General features: G+C 38.1%; 1 protein-coding gene and 1 long non-coding RNA gene across 19 annotated transcripts in view; one reads left to right on the forward strand and one right to left on the reverse strand.

Annotated features, from left to right (window-relative positions):
• The window catches only part of CCDC171 (coiled-coil domain containing 171), a 341,946-nt gene that overhangs the window by 20,301 nt on the left and 299,452 nt on the right, over positions 1-22,193 (reverse strand). The window lies entirely within an intron of this gene.
• On the forward strand, positions 1,933-13,105 carry LOC129649992 (uncharacterized). The gene is made up of 3 exons (XR_008713516.1): positions 1,933-2,041; positions 8,978-9,132; positions 12,768-13,105. It is a non-coding gene; the product is annotated as an uncharacterized LOC129649992 (long non-coding RNA).

The following is a 22,193-nucleotide window of genomic DNA, read 5'->3' on the forward strand; positions in this document are numbered from 1 at the left end:
AAAATGATCTTAATTTTTTTTTTTTCCCTGAACACAGTTTTACACTTTTCTATCTCAAAGCTATTGAACATCTTAACCAGAAGAGGAGTTTGGATTGATATAATATAGGCATACTTCCTGGGCTGAAATGCACAAAAATAACAGGCCATGTTTTATAAATATTTTATGTCTTTTAAGTAAAGACATCAAAAAAACAGTTAATCCTTTACAATTTAAAAAAGTTACTAGTATTTGAAGTATAAAAAAAAAATTTGCCACACTTTTCTATTTCAACTTGGTTTACAGCCACCCTGAGTAATTCCTTTTATGAAACTAAATCCCACATTAAACTTACCAACTGTATCAGTTTCCCAGGGCTGCTATTACAAATAGCCACGAACTAGGTGGCTGAGAAAAACAGAAATTTATTTTCTAACAGTTCTAGAGGCTAAAAGTCTGCAATCGAGGTACTGGCAGAACTGTGCTTCCTCCAAGGCCTCTCAGGAAGAATTCTTCCTTCCCCTTCCACCTCTGGTAGTGCCTGGAAATCATCGTCATTCCTTAGTGTGGAGCTGCCTCACTTCAGTGTCTACCTCGGTCTTCACATGGCCACCTACCCTCTCTGTGTGGCTCCCCTTAAAAGGACACCGGTCACTGGATTTAGGGCCTGCTCTAATCCAGTATGAAGTCATCCTAATTTAACTGATTATATCTGCAAAGGCCTTATTTCCAAATAAGGTTACATTCTGAGGTTCTGAGTAAATGCAGAGGACTCTATTCAGTCTACTATCACAACTGCGAACAGCATAAGAAGGAACAAATTAGGGTTATTATTCCTTTAATTTGGGGCTCAGGGTACCTATGTAGTTCTACTTCAGGCTGTTTTAGATACTAGCTCAATTATTAGCTCTGTAAAACCTTGAGGATTTCCTAAGCCCTATTAACTTCTAAAGGTCATTGTTCATAAACATCATCTCTCACTGAAGCTTTATATTTAGTCTTCACATGTTACTAAGCAAATGGAGCAAACATTTGTGGAGGCCTCATTATATATGAACGTGAACTAACCTTTTCCCCCTTCATTTCTAATTGCTGAATATTTTACTTTCATTGTAAACAAAATACATTCAGAAAGCAGTAGTTTTTTCAAGTGTATTAAATGATGCCATGATAAACACAAGCTTTTATCTAGAAGTTCCAAAAACACCCTATGAAAGAAATTTTTTAATGTCTGTGAACATTAAGGTTTCAGAAACTTTCTAATATATATGCAACTATAATTTTCTAATAAATACATACAGAAATGTTTTCTAACAATAATGATACACACGGTTACTGTTCCATTATCCAAATTCATGTGATAGCAGTCTGCTGTCTATCCCAAATCCCAAAGTAGCTTGATTTGTTAGGATCATGGTTTTCACTTTTTAAATAGACATAATTTTATTATAATAGGATATTATTTATGCAAAGAAATGAGACAGATTAAAATGTTAATTTTATAACTTAAGAAATAAAACCTCTGCATTCAAGGAAAAAAGTATTAAAATATAAAATTGATGACGTCTACCATCAATAAGCCAAGGATTTAGAAATGAATCTTGAAACCTAACTATGTAAGTTAATTTTAGGCAAAGAAACAAAAACACCAAGCAGAAAGCATTCTAATGCTAACTCCAAAGCTATGCCTAGAAAAAAGGAGTTACTCTAACACCTTGGTAGTCCCTTCTTATGTTGAGAAAAGGTACAAATCATAGTTCTATGCTCAGCTGATTAGAATATGATAGAAATGGCATTAATAATAATAGCAGAGACTTTATAGTTATCCTTCCTTTTAACCTCCATACAAGCCTAAAGAAAGAAGCTTCTGGTATCCTCGTTTTTACATGTGAGGAAACTGAAGCACTGTTGAAGAGGCTGTTGACTTAACGAGGTTCACGTGGTTAGCCAAGTGGTGAAGCCAGGATCTGAATACTCCTAACTCCAAGGTCCCCACACCCAGCCACTGTGAATGAACTCTTGAGTTGGACTGCCTGTGTTCAAATCTTTGCTTCAGCACCTGGTAAGCCATACAATAGGGAGATAACAACAGTACCAAAAATAATATATAACCCCAGGGGTATTGCAGTATTAACTAAACTAATACATACTAGGTTCTGAGAATGTTACTTCATACACGGGAAGTACTGGATAAATGTGAGCTAATCTCCTCCTCCTCCTCTTCCTCTTCCTGCTCTATACCAGCCAGCTCTCGGGCTTGAAAACCATGTATATATCCCTAAGCTCTGTCTCACATTCATAGACTGTGACTTGTCTGGAAGATACTTTTTCTTGGTCACAAGGGGGCTTTGATAAAAAAATGATTTAGGCCAAGAAAAAAAGTGCTGGCCACAGTAGTTTACCAAGAGCCAGCAGTCTCAGTTCACTGGCTTACTAGCTGGATGGTGTACACAAATCACACAGGATTTCTGAATCTCACACATAACACCTTCATCACAAAAGCTATAAGGTGGTATATATATGGGTATATTTTGAAAACTGTAAAGAACTGCAGAAACCAAATTGTCATAGTTATGAGGAAAATGTCAACTCATAGCTTGACCATGAATGCATGTACGCCAGCAGCAACTTGTTTCTGCTCACATAGTTCTCCCTATCTGGAGTTCCTTATTCAACCCCTATCATTCCTTCAGAATCAAGCTCAAATACAAATTCTCAAAAACATTCTAGCCACCCCAGTCAAAGTAAATCTAACTTTTAAAAATCTATGGTTATTTGTCATCTTATGGCTTGATGGGAGCCTGTCCTGACTCATGAGCTAGATTACAAATTTCATCAAATCAGCAACTCTTCATTATGCCTTTCTGTATTCAAGGCATATGCAGACACAATTATCTTCCTTACATAAAATATGACGAGAGAGAGAGCTCTAAAAGATTTTAGAACTCTTCAAAGAGGAATAAAGCTCACTGATTCAACAAGCTTCTGCTGGTCACTTAGTAAAGAGTCAGGCACAATGAGGGTGGGCACTAAGGACGTAAGGATGATTAAACACAATTCCTGACCTCCAGACCAAGCTTAGACTCAAGCTTAGCAAAATGAAATATGTACGCAGATCTGAAGGCCTTGATCCTGGTCTAGTTCTAGAAGCACAGGTCAGGTCTGAATAAGTAACAGTGATTTGACATACTCCTTGAAGGTATTATAGTTGATTCTTGGGACTTGACCTTTTTTTAACTTTTTTCCTAAATTGTTAAGAATCACTAAAGGAGAAAGTTTACCAATGCTCCCAAGATTTTTCAAAACCAAGGACAGTCCCTGGATCAACTGGAACCTTGGAAGAAGCTGAAGTGGGACTAATATAGCCTGGAAACTTGAAAATAAATTCATAACCCCAAGTGCATAAATAAATCCATCATAAGTACCTGGGGGGATATATCTCAATTCTATGATCCCAGAGGTTTTTGACCTTGTACAGGAGGCAATGATCAAGACCACCCTCAAGAAAAAGAAATGGAAAAAGGCAAAATAGTTGTCTGAGGCTGCTAAGTCTCTTCAGTCGTGTCCGACTTTGTGCGATCCCATGGACAGCAGCCCACCAGGCTCCTCTGTCCACAGGATTCTCCAGGCAAGAATAGTGGAGTGGGTTGCCATTTCCTTCTCCATTGTCTGAGGAGGCCTTACAAATAGCTGAGAAAAGAAGAGAAGCCAAAGGCAAAGAAGAAAAGGAAAGATACTTTTATCTGAATGCAGAGTTCCAAAGAACAGCAAGGAGAGATAAGAAAGCCTTCCTCAGTGATCAATGCAAAGAAATAGAGGAAAACAATAGAATGGGAAAGACTAGAGATCTCTTCAAGAACATTAGAGATACCAAAGGAATATTTCATGCAAAGATGGGCACAATAAAGGACAGAAATAGTATGGACCTAACAGAAGCAGAGGTACTAAGAAAAGGTGGCAAGAATACACAGAAGAACTATACAAAAAAGATCTTCATGACCCGGATAACCACGATGGTGTGATCACTCACCTAGAGCCAGACATCCTGGAATACGAAGTCAAGTGCACCTTAGGGAGCATCACTACAAACAAAGCTAATGGAGGTGATCCATCACATTCCAGTTGAGCTATTTCAAATCCTAAAAGAAGATGCTGTTAAAGTGCTACACTCAATATGCCAGCAAATTTGGAAAACTTAGCATGGCCACAGGACTGGAAAATGTCAGTTTTCATTCCAATCCAAAAGAAAGGCAATGCTAAAGAATGTTCAATTGCACTCATCTCACACACCAGCAAAGTAATGCTCAAAATTCTCCAAGCCAGGCTTCAACAGTATGTGAACCATGAACTTTCAGATGTTCCAGCTGGATTTAGAAAAGGCAGAGGAACCAGAGTTCAAATTGCCAACATCCATTGGATCATTGAAAAAGCATAAGAGTTCCAGAAAAACATCTACTTCTGGTTTATTAACTATGCCAAAGCCTTTGACTGTATGGATCACAACAAATGGTGGAAAATTCTTGAGAGATGGGTACCAGACCACCTGACCTGCCTCCTGAGAAATTTGTATGCAGGTCAAGAAGCAACAGTTAGAGCTGGACATGGAATAACAGACTGGTTCCAAATTGGGATAGGAGAATGTCAAGGCTGTATGTTGTCACCCTGATTATTTAACTTATATGCAGAGTACATCATGAAAATGCTGGGCTGGATGAAGCACAGGCTGGAATCAAGGTTGTGGGGAGAAATATCAATAACCTCAGATATGCAGATGACACCACACTTATGGCAGAAAGTGAAGAAGAACTAAAGAGCCTCTTGATGAAAGTGAAAGAGGAGAGTGAAAAAGCTGGATTAAAACTCAACATTCAGAAAACAAAGATCATGGCATCCGGTCCCATCACTTCTTGGCAAATAGATGGGGAAACAATGGAAACAGTGACAGACTTTATTTTCTTGGGCTCCAAACTCATTGAGGATGGTGACTGCAACCATGAAATTAAAAGACGGTTGCTCCTTGGAAGAAAAGCTATGATCAAGCTAGACAGCATGCTAAAAAGCAAAGACATTACTTTGCCAACAAAGGTCTGTCTAGTCAAGGTTATGGTTTTTCCAGTAGTCATGTATGGATGTGAGATTTGGACTAAAGAAAGCTGAGTGCCGAAGAAATGATATACTTGAACTGTAGTGTTGGAGAAGACTCTTGAGAGTTCCTTGGACTGCAAAGAGATCTAGTCAATCCTAAAGGAAATCAATCCTGAACATTCATTGGAAGGACTGATGCTGAAGCTGAAACTCCAATACTTTGGCCACCTGATGCAAAGAACTGACTCATTGGAAAAGCCCCTAATGCCGGGAAAGATTGAAGGTGGGAGGAGAAGGGGACGACAGAGGATGAGATGGTTGGATGGCTCAATCAACTCAATTGACATGAGTCTGAGCAAGCTCTGGGAGTCAGTGATGGACAGGGAAGCCTGGCATACTGCAGTCTATGGGGTCGCAAAGAGTCAGACAATACTCAGCAACTGAAGATCTCAAAATAAATATACAGTTTTTAAACTTGAGATTTATTCATTTAATAAATAAATATTAACTCACTGCTATGACATGCTTAATTCTTACATGATTTCTTATCAATGAACCTGTTTTTTTAAATATATAGTGTTCTCACTATTTTACAGAAATACAAGCAGGCACAAGTTTTTATCATCTGTATGATGTACCCCCTATGCATTGCAGAGTTTCTGAATTCATCAATAAATACTTGCTTCTGACTTCTGCTCCTCTTATCCTTAAACTGATGCCCAACTGCCATCATGCCAATTCTAGGGTCACTGAATTAAATGCATCAGTGACAACAGTGACAAACCCGGTAACAATGCTGAGAAACACACACATACTATGGAATCATTATTATGTTGCCATGAACCTCATAGGAAACAGGAAATCTTCAAACCGAAAACGAACATCAGAAAGAGCTGACAAGACAGCCAGCGGTTTAACTCAGGACCTGTCTCCTTACTCGGTTTGGTCTGGGTTCAGCAGCTGCAGTCAGGGTTCAGGGCTATTCTCAAGTGGACTGACATTCCTATCACCAGATTCTTAAACTGTTTTTCTGTCTTTCTTTTTTTAATCTTCTATTCTACATGGCTACAAATGTTGTAGGAGCTCTTTTATCAGAGTTTAGAATTTTTATACATAAATAAAGCAAAGAACAAGTCAACATAAAAAAGAAATTAAATTTCTAGAATACCTTTCATCTTTCTTATGGTAAAGAAACAGATTTCTTTCCCTTAGGGATATGAAATGTAAACATACAAAGATTATTTGTTGCAAAATTATGATTTCTACTAAACTAAAACGTGTATCCTAAGCACACCCTTTACGTGAACTTAGGCCTTAAACCAACGGTTCTTCTATTCTTTGCATTATTTTTAAGGCCTGATGGTCAACTAGAATACTCACCATCACCAACACCACTTGTTTACTATATTTCATTAGTATGCGAGGGACTGTATAAGATACTAACAAAGACACAACTCCTGATCCCAGGTGAAATTCAAATACAACCACATATGAGAAATTTCTTTCTTTTCCCCTTGTTCTTCCCTTAAGAAAAGGGGTAGAGGAGACCATAGACACAACATTTTCAGTAGTAACTTGACATAACAAATGATCTTAACAAGAAAGAAATTCTGAACCCACAGAGACAGGGGACCAATCATAGCCACATGCTTGGCTTTTTGATAAACTGAATTTCTGAACAGGTTGGTAAACTTTAAGTTGGACCACATAATTTGGAATTTGTGACAGAATTCTGAGCAAACTATTGCTATGTCCCAGATACTGTGCTAATATCTAGGAATAGAACAATTCCCTATTTATATGGCACTTCTAGTCTAATGAGGTTAGTTAATTAACAACCCATTACAATATGGTATGATTAATGTTATGAGTATAACTAGATGCTTGAGGAGAGATTTGGAATTTAAAACTTAGAGGGAAAATCAACTGAGCACAAGGCAGAAAATAATATTCCAAACAAAGTAATCAGTATATATCAAGGCTTGTGAGAGAGACTACCTGGCACTAATTTAAGTAAAAAACTGATTTAATAAAATCCACAATTAATAGATTGGTAACCCTACAAATATCGTGATTGATAATGCTCTATTAGGTCTTTCCACTTTGTGATTAAAAATGAATTGACTTATATAATATTTGTATATACTTTGCTTCTAAATCACTAGTTGAAACAGAGGGTTTCGGGCCGCTGCTTATTGCCCAGGATGTTTTTCAAACTACACATTCTACATCTTTTCAATAAATGAACAGACAATTTGAATAAATTTTCACACTTTTATATTTTTAATACTGGATTTCAAACACTAAAAGCATCAAAATGTTGGTATAAGAATTTTGATCCAATGAGTGGGACTTATGGTTCTGGGGAAGATCATCTGAAATAAATTTCCATATCTATTTTTCTTTTTTGATTCCTTACTACCACTGTATTTCAACATCAGTGTTTTTTATGCCTGCTACCTCATCCAATGTTACAGTATGGGAGCAAATTAAGTAAGAATAAGAATAAAAAGTTAACCTGTGAGAATGGTTAAAAGTACAATGGTATTCCCAAAGTGCTCAACTAAGTAAAAAATTAGCTAAGAGCTTCCTGGAGAATCCCAGAGGAACCCAGTGGGCTACAGTCCGTAGGGCGGCAATAGCAACTAAGCCCAAGCAAGAAATCAGGAGTTTCTATGAGCTCCTGTAAGTTCCACTAGTCAACATGCTAACTTTATATGCATTCAGCAGCTATCAATATTCCATTACAAAGGTAAAAATATTTAAAACTTCATTTTCTTTATTAATCTAAAAAACAGGAACTGAAACATGCCATTATTACCATTAATGACCTGAATCCTCAGAGAAACCTGCCAAATGAGTGAGTTAACACAGAAGTGACACAAACCCATAAAAGGACAGCCTTTAATTTGTACCTACATGCTTCAGAAGGCTACCAAGTAGAACAGAGGTTGTGACAGAATTAATAACATGAAAGCAAAAAGCATCTGTTTAGTACTAGAAGGCACCCTAGAGACCTTCTGGTCAAATCTCCTCTTTTTACAACTCTGAAAATTCCCAGAGAAGTTATTTGCCCAGGAGCATACAGCTAGCATGGCAGTGCCAGGAGGAAGTTCTAACTCTTGCCCCTCAGTCCAGTGTGTTTCCACTGTGCTGAACGAGGGGCACACGTGCCTTCAACTCCTCTGCACCTCAAAAATCACAGGTAGAAATACTGAAGAGATAAAGCCATGATAGCAGTCAGTACATGAGAGTTGTGATGAGGAAGACAGAGAGAGAAAAATCAGTGAAATGTTGGATAGGTTAGCCAACTTTTATATCTTTGTTGGTTCCCAAATTCAGTCTGCAAGGCTGGCTTTATGCAAAGGGCTCTCCCCTTACTCCCATAAGGAAATTCTGTGAATATCCCTACCAAAAGGGAAGTTGAGGCATGAAGTCAGTTACCTCAGCACTTCTGTTGCCCCGTAGATTTCCTTCAGTCATTGAAAAATAGAAATGACCATAACTGACTTAGAGCTTAACTGGATAAGAAAGCCAAGTATAAGATGTAGACTAAAAAACATATGCTAAGACATGATTTTATTTCCTTAAAGGTTAACTATATGCTTTTACCCAAAATATGTACACCACTATTCTCCCCAAAACAAATGATAAAAAGTTGTCATTATATATTTAATGAAAAAAATCACCAACAGCAATCAAGGTCAACAGCTGTTCGTTAAAAAGTTTATGCATAGGGACTTCCCTGGTGGTCCCGTGGTTGAAAATTCCCCTGCCAATGTAGGGGACACAGGTTTGATTCCTGGTCCAGGAAGATTCCACCTGCTATGTGGCAACTAAGCCCGTGCACCACACCTACCGAGCCCGTGCTCTAGAGCCCGCAAGTTGCAGCTACTGAGCTTGTGTGTTGCAGCTACTGAAGCCTGCATGCCCTAGAGCCCATGCTCTGCAACAAGAGAGGCCACCGCAACGAGAAGCCTGTGCATCACAACTAGAGAACAGTCTCTGCTCGCCTCAACTAGAGAAAGCCTGCAGGCAGCAACAAACACCCCGTGCAGCCAAAAATAAGTAAGTCCGTTTATGCGTAAAGCAAGAATATTTGGTGTTCCTCTCTTCTTGATATGACAGGGGTCCTCAAACGTTTTTAAAGCATACGTCTTTTGTTAAATGAAATCTTACTCAGAAATTTAATTTCTGAACTAAAATAAGATATAAGTAAAGTTAGTGGCTCAGATGGTAAGGAATTTGCCTGCAATGCAAGAGACATATGTTTGATCCCTGGGTCAGGAAGAACCCATGGAGAAAGGAATGGCTACCCACTCCAGTATTCTTGCCTGGAGAACACCATGGACAGAGGAGCCTGGCAGGCTACAGCCCATGGGGTCACACAGAGTTGGACACGCCTGAGCAACTAATACAAAGTTACCCTGCTTAGAACGAGGTAGGAGTGAAAACTCTGTTTTCTAGTCTTCCCTACTCCCATCCTGAGATACCTATATGAAACAGGGATAAATAAGACTGAATGGCTATTTCTAATAAATGATAAACCCCTCTATACCTAGCTTTCTTAGTTCTGAAATAGGGATCAATTTAAACTCTTCCAAATATTGCTAAAAAGCGTTACTACACACCTGATGCCTTTGGTTATCAGTGCCATTAAAAAGAAGAAGCAATGTGGTTATAAAATCCAAATTATTTTAATAACTTTACTTCAAATTTCTTGGTTCTTTTACCTGCTTTGGGAAAGACATTTAGCTTATTTTAAAGAAGTGGAAGATTTTATATCCAAATAAATATGGGTCAGGAAATGTTTAAGTAAACAAACCAAGATTTTAAAAAAAAAAAGATTACTCCATAGGCAAAATACAACAATATATAAATAATGAATACCTATTTTTCTATACAAGATACATATATATAGCTATATACATATATCTAGATTCAAAACTCCTTCCTAGGCCACCTTCTTTTTGCAAAAAAAAAAAAAAAAAAAATGGTTATACTGTCAAGAAAAGTCAAAAAAGATAGGGAATACCTAAGAATCTATAATATCCAAAATGCTACTTAATAAAATATTTTAAAATTTAAGTCATAAGCCTCCAAGAGGATTAACAAAATAATGTATCAAAACAATCACACTGGCATGATAAAATTAGATATAACCTGTACTGTACACAATCTATATGATATGTAGTTTCAACCAAATTCCTATTTCCAGTTGGAACGCATCAGAAGTAAGAAGGTGGCAACTAGAAACATAAAGCTGTAACCTTAGCTGGCCCTCACATTCTGGAAGGGTACCGTTCCAAAGGTGTCAAACACTCAGAACAAAAGGAGAGCCAAAGGAATGAGCTGAATTCAGATTCGATCAAAGTATGCCCGAAGCCAAAGTTCTGGGGAGCTAAGGCAGCTATGTCTTCCCAATTTCTCAGCTGACATAGACTCTTAAGAACAAGTGCAATATATCCAAACTTCAAACTGATATAACATGGAACTTTCAATTCTCTGTGCAAAACACAACTTCAAAAGGAAAGAGGAAGGCCCTTTGTTCTAGGTAAAAGGCTTTAACCAGAGACCTGGTGAATCCACCACTCTTCAGACACAGTCATTTTTTACTGAAAGAAAAAAAGAATAGCTTTTTTATTTTGGACAGAAAACTATAAAACTTTTATTAAAGTGTAAATGTTCTTGTCTCTTAACAGCCTAAAGGCACATTCAACTTAAACTTGGTCTTTCTTAATGTGTCTCTACTATTTCGTAACCTGGAATCCATTTTCTGAGAAAAACGTTTATTTCTACTGTTAGGTCAAGCATGGGTTTTGGACACACAGACAGGGGTTTCCATCTTAGACCCGTGCGGCAATGGCAACGGGCAGGTTACTTCCCCTCTCCGGGACTGAGCTGCCTTGTCTGCAGTACGCATGTGTGCCCCAACGTGTCTGACTCTCTGTGACCCATGGACTGTAGCCAACAGGCTCCTCTGTCCATGGGTTTTCCCAGGCAAGAATACTGGAGTGGGTTGCCATTTCCTCCTCCAGGGGATCTTCCCGACCCAGGGATCAAACCCACGTCTCTTGTGGCGCATGCACTGGCAAGAGAATTCTTAACCCACTGAGTCACCTGGGAAGCCCTATCTGCAATATGGGGAAACAATATCTCTCAGAAGATCAATATGAAGATTAAATAAAATAACAAATAGAATAGATATAGATAGAAAATGTCTCTAGAGCACCTGTCAATTAGAAAATATTACTGACATTGTTGGGGGATTATTAATGTAAACTCAGCTTTGAATTAGTTGCCCAGCTTTCTCCTTAAGGACACGCATAGTATATCGTCAACACAACTCTTCATCCATCCACTCCCCACAATCAACTACCTATGCATGACTTCTTAATTTGATGAGTAAACAAAAGTTTGCTTGTCCATATGTGGTTTAAAGTGAGTCCCTTAATTGTTCAACAAGCCTAACTAGTAGAAAAAGATGTGCCTTGACCACCCACTTTGTTGGATTTAATGTCTTGGGTGTGGGAGATTTCATTTAAAGAAGTTATTTAGCTCTCTCTTGAGTATTCAGTTTGGCATAAATCATGTATTTTCAAGCAAAAGTTTCTTCCAAAATTATGAGAATTATGACTCTTTATGTTTGTTCTTCAGCTGTCCACCTTACTTTTTTGGTATTGCATTCTATTTAATGTCTACTTTTTAAATACAGACAAATTTTTAAAAACATTCATAGCACATAAGGGGAGTTTTAGTCATCTAAAATACAATGGAACTGCAACAACTTTAAATATGTAGCTCTAACATTTATGATATCAGTGACAATTGTATTGAAACTTCCAGAGTGTTGGAACCGTCTAATTATTAAGACTTTTACTTGCCCTGCAGGTGTAAATACATGATTGTAATAAGCTTTCTCACTATGAAAAACACATACTTATATTAATATATTAAAAACGATTTAATGAGGTCCGTTTCCTTCCAAAAGTAAACTGAGGTTGTGTCTGAACCAGCTTGAGGCAAGGGAAGTTTCAAACATAACGTTTTTTAAAACTAGCCATTATTTCCCCTGTTGAAAAAAAATATTGCAATTTTATTTCCTAACAGCAAATGAAACTGTCAGGAAAATTTAGGTGTAATAAAATTGGGTGGTTAAACCAACATGCTGGGCTTGAAATAAAACTGAATTAAAGGAATTAAAATTAATTCTTATGTCAGTCAACCCTTTAAAAATACTACTCAAAACTTACTGTTTTTACAAACAGAACTTCCTTGTTCTTGATCAAGTACAAAGTTAACCATCTCCTTAATGACTGCTAATAGTGCTGCAGTTGAAATCGTGCATCGAACAATGTTTTGCATAAAAATGTGTTGCTTCTGGCAACTTTTCTTCTTAAATAAAAAGTTGTCAAGCAGGGTGACTTTAGTGGTACAGTTTTAAAACTGTGGATTCAGTCCAAGGTTAGCTAATAACGGCTGACATGCCCTGGAATCTTGAGGCCTAAATCAACATTGTTTTCACAGCTGTAATTAAGCCACCTAATCAGAAGCACATTTTGACGGGACAGTTTCTGGAAGCCAGACATTACAATTTCTTATGCCTGGAGCGCAGTGGCTCATGAGAGGTCCTCGTTTAATTTCAGGTTAAAAAGAAGGAAGGCTCGGGGGGCAGTAAAATAAAAGGTCTATTTTTTTTTTAGGCAACACAACTGCTGAAATGAAGCAGGCCCGTGTGTTCATGCCTTGACCAGCTTTGCATCCCACCCTCCTCTGGCTCTCTGCTGAGTCCCCCAACCCTCAAGTGGCAGCTGCACACAGTGAGATGACGGATCCCTGCCAAGATCAACAGATGAGCTGGTCTAAACTGGCTCTCTGTGTGTTCTGATTGTAAATTGTGCTGGTGATGATTAGAGAACTCTAACACAGGATGTCGACTCTTAAAACTGTCCAGAGAAAATAATTTTTTTTAACTTTTTTTGTGGCTTGGTGCATAGTGTTGTGTCTATAACTTTCATATGATTCAAATGAATTCACCCAAATTAAGCAACTCTGTTATTAAAAAAGAAAAAAAAAAAAAAAAAAAAAAGAAGACCATGGCTTGGCTCATAGCAAGGCCCTTCATCTGGGGTTGTTTATATAATAGTGCTATAGAGTGTGGGTCTCCACCAGCACACTAGTCATGTGTTTCTACCACCTGCCAACTGAAGATATTCCTAAAATGATGAAAATCTGGGATGTGATATTCCCATTTTATCAAGTAACCATGCGGATGTCTTTAAAACAGCTACAATTGCCAGCTGAGGTTGTTTTCCCCAGTGTTGTTGCATTCTGTAACATTTAAACTTTCAACCCCAGAGGCCATTGTAAAACTATCAATATGAAGGCACTAGTCACTGGAGTCTGATTACATTTAGTTCTGCATTTTAATTACATATGGATTCTATTAACTAAACCTTTTGCCTTATAGGCAACATTTTAATCAAATTACTATAATTTTCAAATATGTTACAATAGTTCCACGAGTTAAAAGTTCACATTCCTAACATATTAAATATCAAAAAAACTTTGCATAAAGAAAAGGAAATACCAGTAACAAATACACTAATAAGTTTTCAGATTACTTGAGGGATTTTTGGGCTACCTAGTTACATGTTGTGAGATTTATGTAACTGGTACTCACTTGTAAATGGGTTATTGGTATTGAATATAACCAAGTTCAAAATAGAATTATTACAAGTTTAGAAACACGCACTCACTTTACTGCTGTAAATTAAAGCAAGAATGAAACAAAGCAGGGTGAGCATCTAAGTACGAAAAAGTATTTGTAGCTTCAGTGAAAGAACTTCTGAGCTGAGAGGGAATTTAGATTTCGTCTAGCTCAAACCCTTCATTTTACAGCCAGGAAAAACCAAGACCAAGGAGTTTTATGTGATTTATTTCCCAAAGCTCTGTGTTGAGTTGATAACAGAGGTTGTTCTAAAATCCAAGTTTCCTCTGACTCTCTGCCGTGCTACTTCTCAGTACAGTACATTGCCATTCTGTGTAAGTAACAATCTAGCTGCCTGTTCCATACCTCCCAAGAACTAAAAGAAATATTTTGTCATGTGGCAAAACACACTCAACATAAAATTTACCATTTTAACAACTTCAAAGTGTACAGCACAGTGGGATCAAGTATTAGGTTGGTGCAAAAGTAATTGCAGTTTTGCACTGTTGAATTTTGCCATTTGATATTGGAATACATGCTTTTTTAAAAATGTGATTATGATCATTTTAATGTGCATTTCTTGCTTTATTTCTTTTTTTTTTTGCTAAAGACTTATCATTTGCTGTTTATTTTATATTTGGACTATAGAAATGATGTTAGACAAAAAGCAAATCTGAGTGATTTTTTAATTCAAGTTCAAAATGCGTCATAAAGCAGCAGAGACATCACAACATCACAACATCAACAACACATTTGACCCAGGAACTCCCAAAGGACATACAGTAAAGTGGTAGTTCAATAAGTTTTGCAGAGGAGACAAGAGTCTTGAAGATGAGGAACATAGTGGCTGGCCATCGGAAGTTGACAACAACCAACTGAGAATCATCAAAGCTGATGCTCTTACAACAGTATGAGAAGTTGCCAAAAAACTCAATGTTGACCATTCTATGGTCTTTCGGCATCTGAAGCAAATTGGAAAGGTGGAAAAGCTCAATAAGTGGATGCCTCATGAACTGACAGAAGATTTTTAAAAATGTCGTTTTGAAGTGTCATCTTCTCTTATTCTATACAACAACAATGGACCATTTCTCGATTCATTTCTGACATGCCATGAAAAGTGGATTTTATACGACAACCAGTGATGACCAGCTCAGTGGTTGAACTGAGAAGAAACTACAAGTTCAGTTCAGTCTCTCAGTCATCTCCGACTCTTTGAGACCCCATGGACTGTAGCACACCAGGCTTCCCTGTCCATCACCAATTCCAGAGCTTGTTCAAACTCAAGTCCATTGAGTCAGTGATACCATCCAACGATCCCATCCACTGTCATCCCCTTCTCCTCTGGCCTTCAATCTCTCCCAGAATTAGGGTCTTTTCAATGAGTCAGTTCTTCACATTAAGTGACCAAAGTATTGGAGTTTCAGCTTCAGCATCAGTCCTTCCAATGAATATTCAGGACTGATTTCCTTTAGGATTGATAGGTTGGATCTCCTTGCAGTCCAAGGGACTCTCAAGAGTCTTCTCCAACACCACAGTTCAAAAGCATCAACTCTTCTGTGCTCAGCTTTCTTTATAGTCCAAATCTCACATCCATATATGACTACTGGAAAATCATAGCTTTGACTAGATGGACCTTTGTCGGCAAAGTAATGTCTCTGCTTTTTAATATGCTGTCTAGGTTGGTCATAGCTTTTCTTCCAAGGAGCAAGCATCTTTTGATTTCATGGCTGCAGTCACCATCTGCAGTGAATTTGGAGCCCAAGAAAACAAAGTCTGTCACTGTTTCCATTGTTTCCCCATCTATTTGCTATGATGTGATGGGACCGGATTCCATGATCTTCGTTTTTTGAATGTTGAGCTTTAAGTCAACTTTTTCACGCTCCTCTTTCACTTTCATCAAGAGGCTCTTCAGTTCTTCTTCATTTTCTGCCATAATGGTGGTGTCATCTGCATATCTGAGGTTATTGATATTTCTCCCTTATGATTATACAGTTGAAGTGACAAATAGATTCAAGAGATTAGATCTAATAGACAGAGTGCCTGAAGAACTATGGATGGAGGTTCATGACATTGTACAGGAGGCAGTGATCAAGACCATCCCCAAGAAAAAGAAATGCAAAAAGGCAAAATGTTTGTCTGAGTAGGCCCTACAAATAGCTGAGAAAAGAAGAGAAGCTAAAGGCAAAGGAGAAGCTCCAAGGACTTCCCAAAGTCAAACTCGCAACCAAAAACGGTCATGGTCACTGTTTGGTGATCTGCTGCCTGTCTGATCCACTACAGCTTTCTGAATCCTGGCAAAACCATTAGATCTGAGAAGTATGCTCAGCAAATTGATGAGATGCATCGAAAGCTGCAATGTCTGCAGCCGGCATTGGTCAATAGAAAGGTCCAGCTCTTCTCCACCACGACGCCAGACTGCCCGTCGCACAACCAGTGCTTCAAAAGTTGAACAAATTGGACTACCAAGTTTTGCCTCATCTGCCATATTCACCTGACCTCTCGCCAACTGACTAGCACTTCTTCAAACATCTTGACAACTTTTTGCAGGGAAAACACTTCTACAACCATCAGGAGGCAGAAAATGCATTCCAGGAGTTCATCAAATTCTGAAGCATGGATTTTTATACTACAGGAATAAACAAACTTATTTCTCACTGGTAAAAATGTGTTGACTGTAATGGTTCTTATTTTGATTAATAAAGATTTATTTGAGCCTAGTTACAATGTTTAAAACTCATGGTCCGAAACCTCAATTACTTTTGTACCAACCCAATACATTCACAATGTTGTGCAACCATCAGCACCATTTTAGCTCTAGAACTTTTCCATCAACCCAAAATATATCCTCACCCATTAAACAGTCATTCTCCATTTCCTACTCCCCTGCCCTGGTCCATCACTTATCTGTTTTCTCTCTCTATGGAGATAGAGTATGCCTATTCTGGACATTCTATATAAATGGAATCATACAATATGTGGCCTTTTGTATCTGGCTTCTTTAATTTAGCAAAATGTTTCCAAAGTACATCATGCTGTAACATGTAGCAGTACTTCTTTTCTTTTTATGGTTGAATAATATTCCATTGTCTGGATATAACACATTTGTTTATCATCAACTAATGGGCATTTGGACTCTTTCCATCTCTTGGCTATTCTGTATAGTGCGGCTATGAATATTTGCTATTTTCCTTTTTTCTCTCATTGCATTTCTAGTAAGTGTAAAGCGGTATCTTAACAGGGTTTGATTCACATTTCCCTATTGACCAATGGGGGCTTCCCAGGTGGTACTAGTGTTAAGTAACCCACTTGCCAATGCAGGTTAGACATAAGAGATGAGGGTACGACCCCTGAGTTGGGAAGATCCCCCAGAGAAGGGCACAGCAACTCATTCCAGTATTCTTGCCTGGGGAATCCCCTGGACAGAGACGCCTGGCAGGCTACAGTCCATAGGGTCACGGAGTCAGACAGGACTGAAATTACTCAGCATGCATGCACGCGCTGACTAATGATGTTGAGCCTCTTGACGGGTGTCTGTTCGTCATCTATACATCTTCTTTGCAGAAGCATCTATTCAAGTCCTTTGCCCATTTTAAAAATTAGGTATTTGTCTTATTGTTATTGAATTTTATGAGTTCTCTACATATTAGACTCTAATCAGATATACAAATTATATATATTTTCTCCAATTCTTGGGGGTGTTTTTAATACATAAAACTTTTCATTTTCATGAGCTCTATTTTTTATTTTGTTATTTATGCTTTTAGTGTCAAACCTAAGACTTCATCATCAAATCCAAGAAGATTTATAAATCCATGAAGACTTATAACTAAGTTTTTACTGAATTTTAGCTCTTATATTTAGGTCTTTGATCCATTTTGAGCTAATTTTTATATATACTGTGAAGTAAGATTTCAAGGAAATACATTTCTGAAAATACACTTTTTAATGATTTATGTAAATTAGACTTCTATTTCTAAAATAAATTATACATACTCTTACTTTTTGCTAGGCACAGGAATAGTTAATTTTAATTTGGTATATCACCGTTATTATCAAACATTTACTGAGTATCCACTGTGCAAGTAAAAGGCATTATACTGGTCATTTTATGTCTAGGTGAATAAACAGTTCAGTTCAGTTCAGTTCAGTGGCTCAGTCGTGTCCGACTCTTTGCGACCCCATGAATTGCACCACACCAGGCCTCCCTGTCCATCACCAACTCCCGGAGTTCACTCAGACTCACGTCCATCGAATCAGTGATGCCATCCAGCCATCTCATCCTCTGTCGTCCCCTTCTCCTCCTGCCCCCAATCCCTCCCAGCATCAGAGTCTTTTCCAATGAGTCAACTCTTCGTGTGAGGTGGCCAAAGTATTGGAGTTTCAGCTTCAGCATCATTCCCTACAAAGAAATCCCAGGGCTGATCTCCTTCAGGATGGACTTGTTGGATCTCCTTGCAGTCCAAGGGACTCTCAAGAGTCTTCTCCAACACCACAGTTCAGAAGCATCAATTCTTCAGGGCTCAGCTTTCTTCACAGTCCAACTCTCACATCCATACACGACTACTGGAAAAACCATAGCCTTGACTAGATGGACCTTTGTTGGCAAAGTAATGTCTCTGCTTTTCAATATGCTATCTAGGTTTGTTATAACTTTTCTTCCAAGGAGTAAGCGTCTTTTAATTTCATGGCTGCAATCACCATCTGCAGTGATTTTGGAGCCCCAAAAAATACACTCTGACACTGTTTCCACTGTTTCCCCATCTATTTCCCATGAAGTGATGGGACCAGATGCCATGATCTTTGTTTTCTGAATGTTGAGCTTTAAGCCAACTTTTTCACTCTCCACTTTCACTTTCATCAAGAGGCTTTTGAGTTCCTCTTCACTTTCTGCCATAAGGGTGGTGTCATCTGCATATCTGAGGTGATTGATATTTCTCCCGGCAATCTTGATTCCAGCTTGTGCTTCTTCCAGCCCAGCATTTCTCATGATGTACTCTGCATATAGGTTAAATAAGCAGGGTGACAATATACAGCCTTGATGTACTCCTTTTCCTATTTGGAACCACTCTGTTGTTCCATGTCCAGTTAGGGGCCCCCAAATCTGATAAAGTTTAAAATTATTTAAGTGGTATGCTGAAAAAGAATGTTTTTCTTTGTCAGAAATCATTTTCCTTTGGGTTTTTTAGGTTTTTAGGAATAGTAATAAAGAGGAGAATAAATATTCAATTTGTATTACCTGAAAGTATTTACTTTAAATTTTATGTTGGTATAATAATCTAGTAATGATTCTACTCATTTTCATTAAGTGTTTGCTAGAGAAATACATGAAATACAGTTTGATGGGAATTAAGAAAAAATGTTATGGGAAAAAAATCTGAGATGGAACTATGGTTTGTGCAAAGTACAAATGCCATAACAAGTGTGTACTGAAAAGTAGCATTGATGGAATGTTCCTCCAGTTAATTTCAATTCTAATAAACCAGCATTTATTGAGGTGAGACCATTAAAATGAATTATAAAAAAATATCACCTTGTAGACTCACGATATGGCAATCCAGAAACAACTAACTGATCATATAATTTAGATTAATATATAGTTCTCAGACAGGTAAATTCAGTGATGAATGAGCATAACAAAGGGAACGCTTACTTCTGCCAACTGGGAGATAAACTAAAAAACCAGATGGGGTCGGGATATGCCTGAATGCCAATGATCAAGAATTTTTGCTTTCAAGAAGAAAGTATAGAGCCAAAATATGTTTTGGGTCAAGCTGTGGTTTGACCTTATCTGCATGTTGGAAAGATAACTGGCACTGATGTGGCAGACAAGATGGAAGGGGAAAATCTACATACGGGGAAATGCATTGGAAGACCATTGCAATAACCCAGGGAAAACAATGTGAATACAAGGGTAGAAAGGAAAAACGGGATCTAAGAGGTCTGTGGTAGAAATAATAAGACTCAGCAACTAATTAAAAACTGGTAGAGACGGGAAAGTAGAAAAAAAATAAGGGTGTTACCCTGGGCTGTGAGGGGAACAGCTAAGTCATACACAAGGAACATAAAGAAAGAGGAGTTTGAGAAAACGGGAGTGGTAGAATTAGATAACATGTTCAGTTTGAGACCTCAGTGAGTTTGAGGTTTTTGCAGAAAATCCGAGTGCAGATTTCTGAAAATCTAGCAGGTAACCAAAGCCCTCAAAGAATTCAATTTAGTAAGAAAGATAAAATGGTACAGGAAACACTCAGAGCATATTTAGTTGCTACCACTCTGTACAACTGGTAGGAATATTTAGAGCATTCCATTGCCAAACTGTCATCTCTGTTCTCTACAACTTCATTACTAATTGACTACAGCGATCAGAGTTGGAAAGTCTCAATCTTGCTACTCCTTGCTCCACCCTCATAATATTTCATTCCTGAAGAACGGAATTATATATTTATTACATCTAAACATATTTTATATTTATACCTACATATATCTAACAGTAAATGTTAATAATAAAATACTATATATGTATATACTACATAAATTATATATGCATATACTAAATTATATATGCATATACTTAAATAAATTATATATAAAAATATAAAATTTATATTATCCTGCCCCTACGGTCACTACACAAATATTATTCATCATAAAAGTAGCTCCTCTTAAACTAAATCATACAAAACTTGAACTACATCATACAAAAACTAAAAGGCTAGAGAAGAAGTGCGAGGCCAGTGGAATATATATTTTTATTACTATTGTTGTTGTTGCTAAGTCACTTCAGTCGTGTCCAACTCTGTGTGACCCCATAGACGGCAGCCCACCAGGCTCCCCTGTCCCTGGGATTCTCCAGGCAAGAACACTGGAGTGGGTTGCCATTTCCTTCTCCAATGCATGAAAGTGAGAAGTGAAAGTGAAGTCGCTCAGTTGTGTCCCACTCTTAGCGACCCCATGGACTGCAGCCCACCAGGCTCATCCATCCATGGGATTTTCTACTATTAGGCTGCTGTTTAGTATACCAAAAAAGTTTGAGTTTCTGGGCTATGAAAAATTTTAGAAGTTTGGAAATTTATGTCAAGGATCAAGGAAAATGTCTGCAGGTTGATTGGGCTGTCCCATCTTTGGATGTTTTTGTTTCCTTTATTTAACTCTGTTAGCATGTGAAGGGCAAAGCTGGAGCTCATGATAAAAATGTGGATGAATTTAATGAGCATCTAAGTAAGCAATATTTAGCAAAAGGGTAAAACAAGTGCTGTTATGACATAAAACGGCAGCGAATTTTGAGAGTAGAAAAACGTTAAATTTGCAGTTGGGAAGAGAAAAGATATAAAGCAAAGCGGGTAGAGGTCTTCGGTGCAGTTAATGGAGTTCTGAAGGACTTCTCAGAAAGCTGAGAGCACCACAGCGCTCCTCTGCAAGTCTCCACCCTCTCTCCCATTCTCCACCTAATTCATGCTGCTCTAGTCAGACAGACATCTTTCCAGCCCTTCAGCATTCCATGCTTTCCCTTGTCAATTTCTCCTTCAGTCAGTCAGTTCAGTTGCTCAATCGTGCCCAGCTTTTTGCAACCCCATGGACTGCAGCACACCAGGCCTCCCTGTCCATCACCAACTCCCAGAGTTTACTTAAACTCATGTCCATTGAGTTAGTGATGCCATCCAACCATCTCATCCTCTGTCATACCCTTCTCCCGCCTTCAATCTTACCCAGCATCAGGGTCTTCTCAAATGAATCAGTTCTTTGCATCAGGTCGCCAAAGAACTGGAGTTTCAGTTTCAGCCATCAGTCCTTCCAATGAATATGCAGGATTGATTTCCTTTAGGATGGACTGGTTGGATCCATAGCCTCCTTACCCTTCCTTATCTCAACTAAGTTAATTCTCTATATGAAAGTGAAAGTCACTCAGTAGTGTCTGACTCTTTGTGACCCCATGGTCTATACAGTTCATGGAATTCTCCAGGCCAGAATACTGGAATGGGTAGCCTTTTCCTTCTCCAGGGGATCTTCCCAAACCATGGATCAAACCCAGGTCTCCCGTACTCCAATCTATATAATAGCTGTACAATACTTCTAGTCTCTATTACACTTGGAAGGCCTTGAGAGCAAAGATTTGTTTTAATCCACATTGCAATCTCACTGGAAAGCAACAGACAAGAAATCAGAGGCCTTGCTCTAACCTGACTGGGCCCTAAATAAAAACCTTGGAGTAAAACTCAAGAATCTGTACTTTATACCTTTATACAGTACACTGAACTGCACTGTACAGCCTGTCTCAACAAATTAAGACTTGGTTTATGGCTCATTTTTTAAAATTATTTTCCTTGAAGGATTTAAAACCTCAGTGATAAACATCAGGAATTAACTGAAAGTATTTGAAAGTTGATGAAAACAACTTACCTAGATTAAGTTATTTAGATTCTGT

Source organism: Bubalus kerabau, chromosome 4 (assembly GCF_029407905.1).
Source record: "Bubalus kerabau isolate K-KA32 ecotype Philippines breed swamp buffalo chromosome 4, PCC_UOA_SB_1v2, whole genome shotgun sequence".
Taxonomy (NCBI): domain Eukaryota; kingdom Metazoa; phylum Chordata; class Mammalia; order Artiodactyla; family Bovidae; genus Bubalus; species Bubalus kerabau.